The following is a 19,333-nucleotide window of genomic DNA, read 5'->3' as shown; positions in this document are numbered from 1 at the left end:
CATCCTCCACGCCGAAACACAACAGTGCAAGCACTGCTATTTCCATTAGTTAGTTGTGTTAACTACAACGACGTTTTCAGATCTGATATTCCAGAATATGTCTCCCACGCTATGATCGGCTGTGGGCTTTGCTCGCACTTAAATATGGAAGAGCAACCCTGCCCGGTGCCCGTCGCTCCGAGCCGATCGGCGAAATCACCTTGATTTAATCACACTAGCATAGATGCCCATGCTTCTCTTCTTGATTTGAAGAGGCTGGCTTGATTTCAACGTAAGTGTAGACGTATTATGAATATTTTATCATTATACGATAAAAGCATTGGCCAAGCGTATGTTATATTAAATACGGAACCCTAAAAAGTTAAAGAAAAAACAGGCTGAAACCTACCTATCGCTACCTACCTTCGCCTGTGGGTTTTTTCTAATGGCGAATTGTTTTTGTTTTACGTATATTAATAAAAAAGTAACGAACGCTTAAAGGCGGGATTTCGGGTATTTTGCGAAGCAACATTTAAAAAATCATTTCTCCTAAACCGTGACCTTAAAACCCAAGGTCCAAGGGTGAAAAGATAGCAGTGATCCCAACAATATCCAAAAAAAAATTGACCATGTGACGAACACCCTGTAGATTTGACTTTGACTGCTATGAAATGCTAGCCTATAATTTATAATAACTAAGTTCTAACCAGAGTTGGAGTTTTTAATTCCCCAGAATCACTCTGTATGAATAGTACGAGAGTACCTCAGAGAGTAGGAAAACAATTGCAATTCTGTCAGCTTTAGTATGCAACACGCGCCAGCTAAATGACATGCAAAAAGTTAAAACTGCGACTGTTTGATTTCCCAGTTAGTTGGATGATTTGGACAGGATAACAGGCTTAGCTGCTGCAGGACGTCTGATTGTTAAGGAACTGCGGGAAATTCGTGTTAGATTTAGTTTCCTAGTTAGCAAATTATGGAACAATTACGAGCGCACAGATAAGACGAAGTTTGAGGGAAAATTTAATTTTTAAAACCTTTTTAATTGGGGTTTGCCAACGAGCCATGGAGCGCAGCATGCTAGGTTTAAAACTTATGGATCGGATCCGGAGCGCAGCCCTGCGCTCCATTACTCAAATCAGTATGTAGGTCGAACGGCGTCTAAGCTGAAGTGGGACTGGGCTGGCCACGTTTGCCGTATGCCGGATGAGTTGTGGGCCAAGATAATCACCGAGTGGACGCCCAGCGCCCACCAACTCGAGAAGGCGACCTGGCAGACCTAGACGGCGATGGCGGGATGAACTGGACGACTTCTTGAAGGACTGCAGGGCTACTACGAAACTCGAAGTTCGTATCGTACCGTCCCTCTCGCTCTCGTATTAAACAGTGTGAGTGTCAGAGGGACCGCACGACACGAACTTCGAGTTTCGTAGTAGCCCTGCTGGCCCTTATTTGCAGCGGACAGAGAGCAGTCGTGGAAGTATCGGGGGAGGCCTTTTGCTCAGCAGTGGGACAGAATAGGCTAATAATAATAATTTTCAGTGCAGATTGGGAACTTCACGCGCACCATTGAATTGCTTCGCAGGTGTGCAGGTTTCCTCACGATGTTATCTTTCACCGCGAAGCTCGTGGTAAATTTCAAATGTAATTCCGCACATGAATGTCGAAAAACTCAGAGGTGCGAGCCGGGGTTTGAACCCACGACCCTCTGCTTGAGAGGCGATAGGTCAAACCACTAGGCCACCACGGCTTCGTGAACGACAAGACGTGTATTGTGAAAAAGATTGTGATTCTATAAGTACCTATAAGTAAGTGCGTTGACAATATGGCCACGTTCTATGTTTAAATAAACCGCTTTGGAATGTAAACCGGAGCAATTGAATTTGGTAACGTTGGCAAAGTAGGAACGAGACTTTTTCGTTTAGAAATCGATTTGTCTTCTGATCTTTCTTTTATATGTTAATCATAATCACATAATACCTGTCTTATACATACATAGTATAGTTAGTAATACAAAATACAATACCTATAGTTTAGTTTAGTTTGCCTCGACGTTTCGGCAACGTTACAGCTGCCGTGGTCACGAGTAGACACGACGACGAGTAGGCAGCTGTAACGTTGCCGAAACGTCGAGGTAAATATTACTTGTGTAAAAATAGCGTGATAAGTCCCGTATATGGTATTTTGAATATGAGTGAGAATCACGAAAGTTTAAAACATTATAGTTTAGTTTGTTTATAAGTGATGTACAATTTATTCACATTAGTTTATATGATTAAGAATTTACATTCTCATCAACATCAGCCGGAAGGCACTGGTTGATTACAAACAGAAGGCCTACTCCGAAATTAGAAAATCGAATCGAATTCCTAATTCTAATTTCGAATCCAGCTGTTGTACAAAGGCCTTTAGAACACCACAAGAAGTGATAATTTGTCACCTGCATCCTGCATACGCCTGTTGTCCGTAACTCTCGCGATGTCTTTAGTCCACCTATTTATAGTGGGAAGGCCTGGTAAGGCTACTTTTGGTTCGTAGTTGAAACTCTAAAACCTTTCTTCTCCAACGGTTATCCTGTTCTTTGAACGTGCGCCCGCTACTACTACTTAAATACTATAATAAAGAAGTAAGAAACTAATTCCACTGTCAAATAATGAGATACATAACAGTACAAAGGCTAACTTTCCCTTTGCAGAATCTCCGTCAGCGGCCATAATGTTCAAAACATATATGTATAACATATATATATTTTTTTCCTCTATTTGGCTGCAGCTGAAAATCAGTGCGCTGGTGGTTCGTACCTGCATTGCTGAGTAGCCCTTTCGGCTAGCTTTAGTTGACTTAATTAAACATTAAGTTATATGACCGATGTATGCTACCTACAAGTTTCGATTTAAACTTTTTTCTTTCTTTCTTCTTTCTTTCTTACGCGCGAAGAAACTCCGAGCATAGATATTTCCATAACTTGTTGCTTTGAGCCTCTCCAAAAGCATCTTCAAGTCATGGCTTAACTCTTCATTACTGGTATGGATGCTATTCTGTAACGTGGCTTTAAAAAACGAAAATCTACGCTACGCCGAATGTCTTTGTTGACTCTACTTGAGTCGATGCAGCTCCGATGCGCCGAAACGTCGTCGACAGCGACGCCCGCGGCTAACGGGTAACCCACGGGTAACCACTTACTTGGAGCAAGGCAGTTATCCCACTCCCGCTGTTTAGCTAGAAAATAAGCTTAATGTTAGCGTCCAAACTAGAGACCATTCATGACTAAGTAAATATTGGGCGATTTCTGGACAGATCATTATACAAATTACAACAGACCTTCTTAATAATAGGCTAGAGTTAGAACAGAGATTAGAGTTCCCTTGTTTAGTTTATCGTCGTAATTTTCAATCGATGGCCATGGACACTCTTTCAAGAATGTAGTGACTTGAGAGAAGTCTCTTCGTTCCATTCTCCATACAAACGTAGTCCCAGTCTCATTTGAAAATTAGGCAACAGAAATAGATGAAATTTTGTAAGTATGGACTAGACGTAATTATCAATGCCTGTGGTTTTTCTGATTTTCATATAGATGTGTAATATCAGAATTACAGGAGCTCAAAAGGCGACAAAAAAAGATGTCAACTTTGCACGAGAATTACAGACTAATAAAGCATTAGAAATATTACAAAAATCGAAAAAAACCACAGGCATTGGGCAAGGCATATACTATTAAAGATATTTTCTTGATTTAAAAAGTACATTAAAGCTAATTTCATTGCGCATAAAATAATTTAACATAAAAAATAAAATTCTTTACTATTAAATAAAATAAATCCCTGCAGATGTACTTGTTTTAAAACGTCTTAATTCGATTTAAGACGTGAGTTATACGGATTTATTTTATTAAATACTAGCTATTGCCCGCGGCTTCGCCCTTGTTGATTTTTTCTATATTTTCTTCCATAAAAAACCTTCTTCTAACAATAACAAACAACAAAAAATAATTAGCGAAATCGGTCCAGCCGTTCCCAAGTATTGCGCTTAGCAACACATTTTACGATTTATTTTTATTTATATAGATTAATTTTTATTTATATGAGTCTCATGATCATGAGGTAGTTTCATGTTCAAAGTTTGTTCTTTAGCCTAATATCTAGTAGCATTTGACCATTTCAGCAAAGTTTGAAACGCGTCAGTGTAGAGTGGCGGTTGTGATAGTTAGTTTGTGTGATTTGTGTGTGTTCTTACAGTGCGAAGGTGGAAAGCATGAACACATTTGTTGCACAGACCTTAGCTATCCTAAGGTCGCGGGTGAGCAAAGTAATTGTTTATAGTTAATTACTAGCTCGTATGTTGTCCACAACCGAAACACTCAGAGCTCTATTGTATAAGTCGCATTACCTCTCTTGTCGCAGCCGGCTAAAGCGCGGAATATGAGCCACGTAACGGTACTAGTAGCCTGTCAGGCGAGCACAGCGTAGAGGGGAGAAAATAGCGTACTCCAAGCTTAGGGTGGTTTGAAAATGACGCGCCGGCGCGGTTGGTAAGCGCTGCCCGTAAAACTATGTAAGCGGTCAAGCGGACCGAACGCTAAACTATGTAATCATCTATGTAACGATCCAAGAGACGCAAGGCTCGTGGCCCGCGACGCTTACCAACCGCGCTGGCGTAAGCATTACTGTAAAACCACCTTTAAACGAAAAACGGAACCCTTATTGCCATAAGTTTTCTGTCAGTCCGTCCATCCGTTCATCTGCCAAGACGTTTGGGTGCGTGTGATTGAATTAAACAATCCCTGTAAATGTTTTTTGGGTCATTTTAATTCAGGTTAACATATGTTTTCTTACATTTGATCTGTTACCTCCTAGATCCCCCCGTCTTCACTTGAGGACATAAAAAAATTGAACTTTACCTGACTGATGTTCGGTTCAAATTGTGAAAACAGAAATTTTACGCCGGGCCTCAGGAGGTTTCATTAAAAAGTGTACTGCATTAAAGTCGTGACTAAACTTTTGATTCGAAAATGAAAAACTTTTAAGCAGACGTGCATTCAAATTAACCCAATAACCGTCTGAAATAATCTGGAAGGATTTGAAAACACTGTATGTTTTTGGCGATACAGGTTGAATTTTGTTTTAAATGATTAATAGCGTATGGGGATTAGAAACAAAAGACAAAAATTCAGCCTTGTCAATAAATTTCTTAGATCTACCAGCTCAATAGCCACTATATTTCTACTACCAGGCCAAGTGCGCGTCGGCTATACAAAGATTTGTCGACGCGCCTAATAGAGGCCTCGGGCGACCAGAGGGCTGGCCACTATTTCGCACAGCGAATAAGACTAAGGGGCTGTTTCACCATCCATTGATTAGTGTTAACTGACGGTTAAATGTGATGCTGTCTCCGTCTATTCGAACAAAACAAATAGAGACGGCATCACATTTAACCGTCAGTTAACACTAATCAATGTATGGTGGATCAGCCCCTAAGTATCGCTATACAGCGAGGAAATATGGCCAGCCTTCTGGGCACCTTGCCCATTGACGGCGTTTTAGGCCAAATTTTCTATTTATAGTTTAAGTTTTATTATGTTTGTTTTTGTATATTCTGTTATTTATTGTTTAAATGTTCGAAATTAAATTTCACTCTAGATCTCTGTAAATATTATATTTTTTTTATATATTCCACTGCAGCTTCTTCTTACCAAGCGCTACAGCACAGAGTGGGGATAATCCTTTAATTAGGGTTCCGCAGGCTCCAGGTACGCGTGTACTCGCTGTCCCAATTAATCTGCATCAACGGCGGGTTCACAGCCACTACGGAGGAAGGGTTATGGTTACGAGTGTTTAGAGAGATGGCTAAACTTTAGAGAGATGGATTTATTAGGCTGCGTTTCCGCTAGAGATGTTGCGTGGATTGTGTTTTTCTTGAACCTCTAGAAACGCTTCATTTATATTCATTTATTTATTCATTGTAATGTCATGTTACATATATAAGGTGTTACAATATTATTATATTCTTCATTTACTTATCCTCGCTCCACTTAGGTGTCTTCGCACATCTCTGGTGGAAACGTAGCCTTATGATTGGGTTAAAATCAAAATGTTTACAAATTGTGAGTAGGTCACAAAGAACTGTTTTACATGCCACTTTTTTAAACTATCAGCGCTTTCGCAAAAGCCATCATTGCCAAGAAGAATGCGCCGCAAGAAACTTGGCAAAAAGTCATTTTTTCAATCGATTCAGATTTATAAACCCCACCATTAGATTCAAAGTCAAAGTCAAAGTCAAAATATCTTTATTCAATTTAGGCACACAGTACATAGGCTATAACAAGCACTTATGAATGTCAAAATTGATTGTCTTAGATATGTTCTTGTATACCGGGTGTGGCCTGTAATATGAGCAAATAATTAAAACATAGATCATACTCGTCAAAATGAACAACATTAGTTCAGCGACTTTTAAAAATAATTAGTTTTTTTAATTTTTATTACACGTTTAAGTTTATTCGAAGAAGCAACGCACCTAAAGCAAAACGTTTGATGCTTGTAACGTGACAGGCGACGTCAGTTGTGTTTTAGGACTTGCGGACGTGGCGTACATTGATAGCAGTATTAAGTATTTAATTTGTATGAAAAAAGAAAATTCAAAGACCCCATTATTTTTAAAAGTCGCTGAACTAATATTGTTCAGTTTGACGAGGACGATCTATGTTTTAATTCTTTGCTCTTATTACAGGCCATACCGGATATAAGCTAGCTTTTAATGTAATTAAAATCGGTTCGAGCCAGTTCAAGGTAACCCAACAAAGGTGCTTTAACTCCACTCAACTTCCCCTAAGCCTGATTTCAGTCAACTTTTAGCGAACAGACTAATCGGTATAAATTGGGCTTTGAAATTCTTGAGAGCGATATTGACAAAGTTGAGGTGCATAAGTAAATCGCGCTGTACCGGACGGTTATCCAATTCCATTAGCAGACAGTAGGTAATTGTGTTTGCGTCTCTTGTTTGTTTCCTGATTGCGGGTCGATTGCAGCAACATTGTGTGTGTGGCGGTAAACACATTGAACAAGAATAAGTGAACGTTCGGACGAAACATTCTTAAGGAAAACAGACTTTTGAAACTTCTTTTGAAATTAATATTAAATGTTTGACTGACGATTAAATGTTTTGTCGCACCTACATATATACCATCAGCCAAATATGAGGTCTACCACCCTAAGCGGATAATCGTTTGCACGTCTTAAAACAACAATGCCAATAGAGTGTCTGTTATCTTGAAAGTTCGACTTTAGCGACATATTCATTTGATAGGAACTTGTTTAAAAATTGATAGACCACTTATTTGGCTGATGGTACGTTTAAGTACCTACCACATTGTTTAGGTACATTTTTAAATACATGATGCTTGTAGAGGTATAAGTAAGATGGCTTAGGCCGGCCCAGCCTTAAATTTAACGTGAGCGAAGCCGCAGGTTAAAACTAGTCGCTAATAAACAGCCGTAAGCTGTAAACAGTGCAGTCCACAAATCCCGCCCGTGTCGGTATCCGGCAGATTTACGCGCCGCGCCCCCCGCGTAGCCGCTACAAATCAACCTGCGTTCGCTCTAAAGTCGATTAAATTGGATACCTAATACATGACAAGCCGTAAGCGTCACAATTTTGAAGCATGTGGAGAGACATTGGGTACACCATAATAATGGTTTCATTCCTATAGGAATAAAATGTCAAAAGTCCCCATTGATCCCATGTGTACTAAAAAGTAACTTAGAAAAAAAATATAAAAACCATTTTTGTAGATAACTTTAAGATCTATAATTTTTATAGGCTACTTTTTGATAAAACTTACCGTTTTCTAAAAGAAGAACAAAAACCTCGAATTTTGACCTTTGACCCCGAATAACTTTTTTAGCACACATGGGATCAATGGGGACTTTTGACACTTTATTTCTAATGGTGTACCCAAGGTCACCACCAAAATTCAGATTTGTCGAAATTTATGTAATTTAACCACTACTTTTATGTCTAAATTGTCCGGATTATGTCACGCCTTCAACGAACGTGACTGAACTGTTAAAGTTAATCCTGTGGGTCAGACCAACCACTGACCTGTTATCGTACATACAACGCTGGACACGCTATCTATGCACATGCCATTGCTCAACACAGCTCTCCTATCATATTGAGAGAGCTTGGATCAGGTTTCTCACGAGGGCCCAGTGCGGAACTGTACAAACTATATTCTGCACATTTTTGGCTGATTGAACACTTGATTCCCATAATTCACCAAAATGAGGTGCATTGGTGTGAAATTTCATTCTTTCAGGATAGTTTCGTTGTCTGTCTGTCTGTCGAGACTTGTTTGTGTAATAATATTTTTTTGTATATTTACATGCAAAGAAAACAAAACTACATAATAAAGCATAAGTTTTTATGCCTATACTGTACTTCCGCACATTTAGCAGATTGAACACTTGATTCCCATACTCCACCAAAATGAGATGCAAACACTGGCATAAAATTTTAACAAATACATTCTAAGTTGTTTTGATTTCGAATTCTATATTTTAGTTTTAGTTGACATTTTATAAAAGAAAATAAATGCTGCAGATATAGGTAAAGAATAAGCAATAAGGGTTATCTGAAATACCCACGGGAGAGGGAAGTCTACTTATAGCAATAAAATATGCTAGTAAATAGATATACTAGCTTGTAACGTTACGCTGGTCGTTATATGCGTTAGCTCCGAGTCCTTAATGTCTTAATGATTGATCATAATTATGTGCTTAGAGTTGCCAACATCAAGAAAATAATACCACTTAATATCCACGTAATCCCACTAATAAATCAAATGCGAAAGCTTGTGTCTATTTGTTCGTTTGTTTGTTTGTTACCTTTCTCTCTGAACTCTTCTTCACGTCTGAACCGCTAAACCGATTGAGATAAAATTCAGTATATAGATAGTTTAAGCCCCGAGAAGGATATAGAATAGTTTTTAACACAGGAAATTGCAGAATTGCAGAGCTAGCACTGAACATAATATATAAAGGAAAAATGTTTTATAATGTGACCTGACGGCATTTTTCCGAGGTAGGCAGCGTTTTCTAATTGGATGGCCAGGATGAAGCGTTGGCTGTCTTCTCTTCGCCAGTCACGTTTACTATAGTAGTCCGCCGCTAAGAAGTCTGTCACCTGTCATCCTGGTGCTAAATATATGTCACTTGATTGCGATCGCGAACGTCAGAAACGTTAGGCAATACAGCCTCAGGTTTGTTTGTGTTACCCTTTGTGTTAGGATTCTGTTCTTCCAAAGCAAACAAAGGGTACTCTTATCATTCAATTATTATTTGCAGCCTGTTCAGTTCCACTGCTGAGTAAAGGCCGGGAGGTCCGATAATTCTACTGCTCTCTGCCCACTGCACACAAGGGCCAGTTCTTTAAGAAGCAGGTAGGTAGCGGACCGGGAGACGAGCTGTCGGTAGGCCTCCAACAAGATGGAGCGACGACCTGGTTAAGATCGCGGGATCGCGTTGGATGCGGGAAGCACAAGACCGGTCTGAGTGGAGAGCCTTGGGGGAGGCCTATGTCCAGCTGTGGACGTCTTTCGGCTGACATGATAATGATGATGTGAGGTAGGTAGTCCAGTTCATCCTATCATCGGCGTCTAGATCTGCCCGGGCCCGGGTTGCCTTTACGATATTTAAGTATTTTATACAGGGTGGAAAGTTAAGATGGGGCAGCAGTACTGGGTTGACACTAACTTTAGTTAAAATGTTCAGTTTTTAGTTGTCTACATACTGTTTTATTTTCTTTAAGCATAAAGGATTCATATTCGTAAAAAAACCACATGCGAAAGTTTCACTTTGCAAATTAGTACCCTACGTACGTAATTAGTATGGAAAAGTTTTCTTTGATTTGTGGGTGTTCTAGTACTCTAACCTTAGTTGGTCTCAAAGTGTTTTAATCCTTGATAGAAATGGGACCAATTGGCATTAAAAAAGTCAAATCTGTCGATTTTCTCGCTGACTGTACATTTTATCAAAAATCTGTGAATGTCGATTGTCATCACTCAAAAAATTAGTAAAGGTCTCCTAAGAGCATTTTCGCGTAGCAGCAAGGGATCTAGTAGCTGCCCTTGCTGCCCCATCTCAACTTTCCACCCTGTATATTCAAGTAATTTTCAACTAACGCTTATTAGCTGCTTCTTTGCCAATTTATTTTTTCATTTTTCTAATTTATTTTTATAGCGGCAATTGGAATACACACACACTGACTGAGGTTATAAAGGTTATAAATACAGTTCAAAGATAAGACTGATAGAGGGATAGGTTAAGACTCACCTCTAATTATGGTCCACAATTTGGGCGCGGAACTCTTAAAAACAGTCCCGTGAGTCAGCAGTCGCGAACCCTGCCCTAAGCCGGTAATCCTGACACATTCCGGAATTTAAATTACGTTACGAATTATAACGAGAATAATTATGTTTTATCACACGCACGCACTGGCTCAAATGTAATGGGGACTCCTGAAATTGCACGTCTGTTCTGAAATCTGATTTTAATGTTTTGATAGTTTTGGTATGGGGTTGGCACTGTACCGCAACTTGAACTATTTCAATGAACAAATAATTTAATATCTGACGTATCTCACGCGTTCTACCTGTTACTGTTGGTCCCGCTAGTAAAATAGGCACGAAGCAAATAATGGACGGAGTTTATTGTCATAACGCTTTATAGCTAGAAATTAATGATACTAAAAGTCGTAGAATTTAGACAGCTTTCATGGTTTACGATAAGCTTTTATGATGGGTTTTTATTTTTATAAATGGTACTTGCGATATCATTTAAATTATACAAACGCACACTCAATTTTAAGCCAATCTGAACACTAAAAGTGGTCGAAAAATGGTTTCCTAATTTTGAAGACATACATACGAATTCTTTCAAGATCCATTTCTTTGCAGCTGGTCAGAGATCACCCAAGACCGGGTTGAGTGGAGGACATGGGGGGAGGCCTTTGCCCAGCAGTGGGACACCTCTACAGGCTTATAATAATAATAATAATGGACATACGAATATTGAAAGTTAAAAAACCTGCAAAAATTGAAAATTTTAAGACGAAGGAATAATCAACACAAAGCTGAGATATGAGGTGCATAGGGAAATTCGTGTCGGTACAATCAGTGGTGTAGCGGTCTACGGATTACCGAGGATGGGTTCGATGATGGTTTATTTTCTGTTTTTTCTGTGCATCTATATTTCAGTTTGTATTTTCAATCGTTTTACGGGATGACAAAAGTAAAAATTTGGAATTGAAATAAAAAATACAAAAAGATTCCAAAAAACCAATCTTAATTTGAAGGAATAATCGTCAAAAAACCGGCAATCGAATTAGGTTCCTCGTCAATGGGATTCGATCAATCGATCTTCTTAATTTAAAAATAAAAACTAAAATCGAAAAGTAAAATTTTTCACGTTCAAAAGTCAGTATCATCTTAACCTATATCCGTCCAACACGAAACCAGTATGAATTGGGAATTTCATACACACCACTCATCATCGCAAAGCTTGTGATTTTCGAACGTAATTTCGCACTTGAATTATGAAAAACTCGACGGTGCGAGCCCGAGTTTAAACCCACGATTCCCTGCTTGAGAGGTCGTACGTAAGTCAAACCACTAGGCCATCACGGCTTTTCAGGGCTTTAAGTACTTTATCCTCTGCAGCATACCTATCGTCCCACTATAATCAACAGCCACCGAATTAGTATGACGGCGGTGCCTAGACGCCCGTCTTGCGGCAAAGTTTTAACTGTCGAAGTTAGACCTAACCAGGCGTGGAGTGCCGGAGCTAGGCTGGCGCTAACGGCGGGGAGCTGAGGATGAAGAGCTTAGCGACATCTTGCGAACTAGTTTTAATGTTGCGAGGGTAATTTACCATTAGAGGCGTCAGAAATATCGCACAAAACTTTTTTTTTATTTTTATTCGATTGGATGGCAAACGAGCAAGTGGGTCTCCTGATGGTAAGAGATCACCACCGCCCATAGACACCTGCAACACCAGGGGACTTGCAGATGCGTTGCCAACCTAGAGGCCTAAGATGGGATACCTCAAGTGCCAGTAATTTCACCGGCTGTCTTACTCTCCACGTCGAAACACAACAGTGCAAGCACTGCTGCTTCACGGCAGGATTAACGAGCAAGATGGTGGTAGCAATCCGGGCGGACCTTGCACAAGGTCCTACCACCTGCAAAGAACTTAAAATTCTACTTAGTACCTAAAAAAATCGCCCATGTCTAGCGGCAATTGTTTTATAATAATGAACGATTCGTCCCCATCCCGGTTCAGGTTCACAGTATTCGCTGGGTGCGAAGTATGTACTAGGTGGGGGTAATAAAATATTTATAGCAGCGCTCACTATGGATTTTGAATTTGAATAGTGGCCAAAAGTAGAAATAATGCAGGCTCTGTCATAACTGACAAATCTGTCATTAACAAAGAAATTTATTTCTAATTTTAGTGATAGATTTTTTATCTTATGATGAATCTACTAACGCTGTCCCTGTTTTGTTACATCCATGACATGTCCAGCAGATACCAACAATTTTCCCTTTAAAACGGTTTGTTGTTGAATATTTTTATATTGTAAGTGATACCACAACCCGGTCTTCAAAACGATACTCAATTCGATGTGAAAACGATATCTAATTTATTACTAGCGATACAAAAACGATGATATAGGTATATTTACTATTATTTAATGAAACTATTAAAGTAGCTTTATCTTTTGGTTTCACAGTAAAAGTACAACTAAACATGAAGTAAACAAATCCTGACACAACGAAAATAAAACACACTTTTTGAATTATACTTACCTGATTTAATTTTAATGACCAAAAATTAATTCACAACCCCCCTTTGTCCACCCAAATCACGGTATCACATTAATTTTGTATTATAAACTTATACGTCTTACGTGATATTTTTGATTTTTTCACAAAGTTGCGATGAAATTTCAAAACGTCAGACCCGCAGAGCCAACAAAGTTGCGGACACTAGGTGGCGCTGATGTCGTGCACAGAGCCAACAGTAAGTAACAGCAATGAGGGCTTCTATGACAGGCTTGTCGGCGCCAGTGTCGTGAGATCCATTTAACTCAAAGACTACTTTACGATTGACATTTGCGTGACGTTTGTGATTGTTTAATTTAATTATCTAAAGGACCCAATAGCAAACAGGACTGCAACGTAAAAAGGACCTCACGATATTAACGCCATCTAGCGATATTTCACCTGTCAATTAACCCTCTTTATCCGTGCCAAAATGTTCTCAGTCTCTGATAATGAAATACAATGAGTATTTCGCTGCTAAGTGAAAAGGCTTGTCGTATTTAGCGCGCGAAAACTAAGTCCTTATACTTAATTAAATCCTCTTCCAAACAAAGCGTTTGAATACCTTCTAATTTACCCTAAACCGAACGGATCCAAACTTTCCTAAAACAATTGAACAAAACACCAATTTAAAATTCCTTCAATATCCCAAATGAATGCACCTCATCAAACATTCAAACTTCGAGATGGGAACTGAATTTGAAAAAGGAACGGTCGTTTTGTAATTGGAACAGTGGTCGTTATAATTGGCCGCAATTCATCCTGGCTGGAACCACAGAGCTCATAATATTGTGAGGAATCGAAATGTCAGAGCTGAATAATAATAATACATCTTTATTTCGGACCATCCATATTACATTCACACAATGTATATCCTATTATACTAATCCTAAATGTGAAAGTTCGTGAAGATGTTTCTATGTTTGGATTTTTGTTACTCAATCACGTCTTAACCGCTGAACCGATTTAGATGAAATTCGGTAGGTATGCAGATAGTTTGAGTCCCCGCGGGAAGGACATAGGATAGTGTTTATCCGGGAAAAAATAAAAGTAGATAGTTTTTATCAGGCTTATCCCGGAAAATTGCACATTTCTCGCGGGATACCAATAAAAAAAAACTACGCGGACAGAGTCGCGGGCAACGGTTAGTCCTTAATAAGATCAAGGGCGAGTCAAGCTTGCGCACTGAGTGCACCCTACAAATGTGAAGGTATCTAGAGAGCTGCCTAGTTAGTTAATGCTAAACTTCAAATTCATGACAATATCGCTTCACAGCACTTAACCAACGTCCAACGTTTGGTTACTTTTTGTGTTTGTATAACAAATACATTTAGATTGGTAATACCATCAGTGAAGTAAGTGGTCTATCAATTTTTAAACAAGTTCCCATCAAATAAATATGTCGCTAAAGTCGAACTTTAAAGTTGACAGACACGTCTATTGGCATTATTGCTTTATGACATGCAAACGATAAATAACTTTAGGGTGGTAGACCACATAATTTGGCTTGTTGTTTGAGCTGGCACAAATGGAGTGAACACGAAAGTAATGTCACTTAGACGCTTTTGTAAGAAATTGACTGATATATGTATTTGTGTGAAGTGTATTGAAAAACGTAACACAGAAAACATAGTTAATCGATCAGTACATATAATTTTTTTTTCATTTCTATTCCTGCCATCATTAGTTCTGTGGCCAGCCGTTATTTTATGCCGGTTAGATTTAAAATAATAATTTGGCGACGCAGGAACCGCGGGATTCATTACGGATACCGGATTTGATTTAATATTCAATTGCCGGGTTGCCGGAGACGCAAGCTGCTTCATTGCTTGAAGGATAAATGCGCCTTCAAGTGTTTTGAAGATTAAGAAAATGTATTCGTATTTTCGACACTCGAGTACTCGACGCACTTCACGCGAAACGAGCGGTGTTATGAGTTTGACCAGAGGCGGTATTGTCAAACGTTTCTGATGGCCGCGATCGCAATCAAATGTCAGTTTTTGTATGCGAAATTGATTTGATTTCGTGTGGCTTTATTGCTCCCGAACGGATGGACTTATAAACAGTTTTCTTTAATCGAAAGCTAGATTATTAGGGATAGATCTTAGCTAAGTTTTACTATTTAGAATTTCGACCAGAGATGTGTTGTGCGAGAATAAGTAAATGAAGTTTTTCTATTGGTTCATGAAAAACGGATTCCTTGTAACACATCCTCGCACATCTCTGGTGGAAACGCAGCCTAATATCAAATACTATAATTTCTTGATACGGGTAACCGTACGCACAGTCGACCGTTAGGGAGCCCGCTAACCGCAGGGAGCACTAATAGATCCATTAACTCGCGGATGTTCCTTTAATTTATAATCAGCTGTTGATTTAGGGATCCTTCGATCAACGGTCGATGTATGTGCGAGGGAATTAGGCCCTTGCCATAGTCACAATAAAAAAGAAACAAAGTTAAAATGTATTACTTATTTTTTTTTTCATTTATATAATAATGCAACGAGCAAAAACAACCGTTAATAAAAATTAATTCGTTTTTAAAGAATATAAAAGTCTATCACGAATAATTATTGGAGTAGAGTAGATAGACTTAAGACGAGTTTTATCAGACCACATTTTTATTTTTCATTCAATTTTTTGGAATAATCAAGAAAAACCGGCCAAGAGCGTGTCGGACACGCCCAAAATAGGGTTCCGTAGCCATTACGAAAAAATTAAGTAATATTAAGTAGTATTTTGTACGGAATCTTCCAAGTTATACCTGCTGCTATTTACTCTTACTTAGGCCGTTTTGCAGGAAAAAATAAATCTAGATTTAGTAGTTAAAGCTGGCTTAGGCTTGACAGTTCCATACAATTTGACACTACTAAACTGAGCTTAACGCTAACTCGAGATTTATGTGTTTCCAGCAAGTAGCCATTAAACTACTAATAAGTCTCAAGCAAACTTAGCCGTTATAGTTTTCCTTGTAAGTTTGATATACTTACTACCATCCTGAATTTTTTCAAATGTTTCCACCCACCGGTTTAGATTTTAGAGGGGGGACGCTCGATTTTAATGAAAATTTGCACTTTAAAGATGAATATTTCGCAAACAAATACCTGAATCGAAAAATTGCTTAGCACACCCCTAATGGTTTTAAAAGACTTATCCAACGATACCCCACACTATAGAGTTGAATGAGAAAAAAAAAACACCCCCACTTTACGTCTATGGGAGGTACCCTAAAAAAAAATTATTTTTTTATTGTACCATTTTGTCGGCATAGTTTATATATCCGTGAAAAATTGCTTTCTAGCATTGATAGTTCCTGAGCAAAGCCGCGGACGGACAGACAGACAGACATGGCGAAACTATAAGGGTTCCGTTTTTGCCATTTTGGCTCCGGAACCCTAAAAACGAACAAAAATGCAACGTTGCCAGCTCAGCAGGTATAAACGCTCTTAAATTAATAAAACTACCTAGGTATTCTAAACTTAAAATATGTATAAGATAATATAAACCCTATTGCCTATTGTCAATTGTCTACCCTGAATCTAAGTGTTTATATTATAAGTTTTTTGTACTGCTTTATGGTGTGCAATAAAGAATATTTGTATTGTATTGTATAAAAAAAACTATTATCCTTTTATTATCCTTTATAGCTCTATTCCTAGGCATGCTAGTAAGTACTACATTATAAACATGTATTTAAGCAACTGTGTCACTGTTATCTCCAGAGTCACGCGACAGAATAGCAACAATTAAATGTTGACCAACCCATAAACTTATTTACGCTAGTAATATTAAGTTTAAGGACCCACCTGACTTTCATTTGCCTGCCTAGAGAGCCAAGTTTGATATGCTTGAAACTTCCTGGTTTTTATAATAAAATTTCAAAAAATATTACCAATGAAACGGATACAAAATTCAAGGCGTATTATAAAGTTAATGATTATATCTTGGACAGGGATATTTGGAAATAATTCCGATCCGCATTGGCGATCCCTTACCTACTTCAAATAGCAAACCTACCGTGTTAAAAATAAAGTTGTGTTAAATACTTGTGTAGATATCATTTAATAATACAAAAATATACCTCGTTGAGTTTCTTGCCGGATTCTTCTCAACCGGTTTTTCCGAACCGGTACCTAGTAGATTTTTTTTTGACATTCATTAGTGCTTGTTATAAATAAGCCTAAATTGAATAAAGATATTTTGACTTTGACTTTGACATGGCACTAGCAGGTGCGTCGAAACCATGTCGAAACATTGGGAGCTTGGTAATCGCAAGCTACGTCCCGTAAAAAAAGGGTCTGACATCTGTTTTTCCCGCCGCATGCGGGAACCGTCGGGCTCTTTGTCCCGTGCACACACACGATGTTATCTGCAAGCCAATCAAGACCCCGCATGCGGCGACCACCCGTTCTGCATGTCTACATCTCGTCCGACCCAGGGCTTCAAACTAGTATATTAAATATCTAACCAAAACCGACTTTGTCTCTTCAAAGTTCAATATCTCAAAAACGGCTAAACCGATTTTGATGAAGCATATTATATATCTAAGAACCATCGCTAGAAAACGAGATTTCACATGAAAAAAAAATGCATTCAAATCGATCGGTTTAACAGCTACGGTGCCACAGACAAACACACAGACACACATAGCGGTCAAACTTATAACACTTCTCTTTTTGCGCCGGGGGTTTTTTCCAATTTTATTTATTTACTTAGAAGGTCAAGGCATGTTTTATTAATCCTAACTGTTATTGTTCAAATTATAACCTAGCCGTAGTAGTAGAAAATAAAGTCTCGAGTCTCTCGTGAGCAAAGTAATTCATTATAGTGTAGTAATATTTAGATACATATAAAATTTAAATCCATTGTCAAGAAGACATTGCCTTATAAAATTAATTAGCTTTTGCCCGCGGCTTTGCAGGCGTGGAAATCAGTTTTCTCGCGCTGTTCCCTCGGGAACTGTGCATTTTTCCGGGATAAAAAGTAGGCAACAATTACGTCGATCCATCGCTCCGTTTCGACGTGAAAGACGGACAAATATACAAACATACAAACACACGCAATTATAATAATACTAGTATGGATGATTATACCTCATCTCATCATTTATTTATACAAAATGTAAGTCCGTGTTGGTTTGTGAACTAAGTCATTACATTAAACAACGAACGAGTAAAATAGTACATTGTGCCTTAAGGGCGGTAAACAAGGAATTACGAACGAGAGTCTGTTAGAAGCCCGAAGTCGAAGACTTTCAAAAATGGCCGATACCGCTGACTACGCTCTTGGCAGCGCCAGCCTCCGCGCCGCCCTCCCCCCCCCAGCTGACCATGCGCCCGACGTGCTCCTGCACGCCAGCACGACCAGCACGCCATGCAGTATCACACTCATTGACCGACTTTGGGGATTCAGCACATTAAGGTCGAGGGTTTTATTTGGGGGGTTGCAGCCAAGGTAGCTTGCATGTTACGACACTGTTTACGAGCAAGTGTGATGAAAAATATATACCTCGTTGTGTTTCTTGCATTGAATTGAATAACAAATAATTTGCATTTTTTTTGTAACTAATTGTATTAAAAATACGCACGTAACTCAGTTCCGGGGGAAAAAATCAGGTGCGTTTTTTTTGTATAACAATAGAGAACAAAGCTCAGTCACGTCAGTACTTTTCATAACCCGGCGTACAATTTAGTTCTTATCGTTGTCATTATAGATTAAGGTACCCTCCGACCATCAAAGACGCGAAACACCGAGACTCGGATAAGCTAAGTTTTTGCTTGATAATATCCACTAAGGCTCCGTTTGGACCAGAGATGTGCGGCGAAGAAGTTCCGAGGTTTGTGTTTTAATTAATTTATTGAATCAGGCGTTAGTTTGCGGAGGTCCATATCAATGAACCTTAATGATAGCTAAGTTTATGCAAGATTATGCGTGTAGAACACATACAAATCACACAAACCCATCTATCACCACCACCACAATACACGAACTCAACCAGAGCTCATCTTCAGAGGAAAACAACCGTACACCATACTCACGGAGTATTAAGGTGTGTTTGTCATGAAGCAATAATAATAATAATGTAATTTGTTTCAAATAGCTTGGATTCATACATATCTTTATGAGTTAAAAGCTATGTTGGGTGTCTTAACATTTAATTAAACGCTTTATAACTTTCAAGTTGACAGACACGTCTATTGGCTTTATTGTTTTATGACATGCAAACGATTAACAACTTTAGGGTGGTAGACCACATTTGGCCGATGGTACATTAAACGCAAAATTTACTGATACCAATAACATTACGCAAAATGTACACAAAGTGCGAATGTACAAACGTAAATACAAAAAGTAAAAAGTTCATTGGCAAAATTTATTGTACATTTGCGTTTTGTAAATTTAGCTCCACAGCGTTTCACCGCATCTCTAGTGGAAACAGCTCATACAAGACAAGGCAAGGAGTGTGAGGGATGTATT

This window comes from Choristoneura fumiferana, chromosome 24 (genome assembly GCF_025370935.1).
Source record: "Choristoneura fumiferana chromosome 24, NRCan_CFum_1, whole genome shotgun sequence".
Lineage (NCBI taxonomy): Eukaryota > Metazoa > Arthropoda > Insecta > Lepidoptera > Tortricidae > Choristoneura > Choristoneura fumiferana.
The sequence above is the reverse complement of the archived record's forward strand: the minus strand, read 5'-3'. Positions refer to the sequence as shown.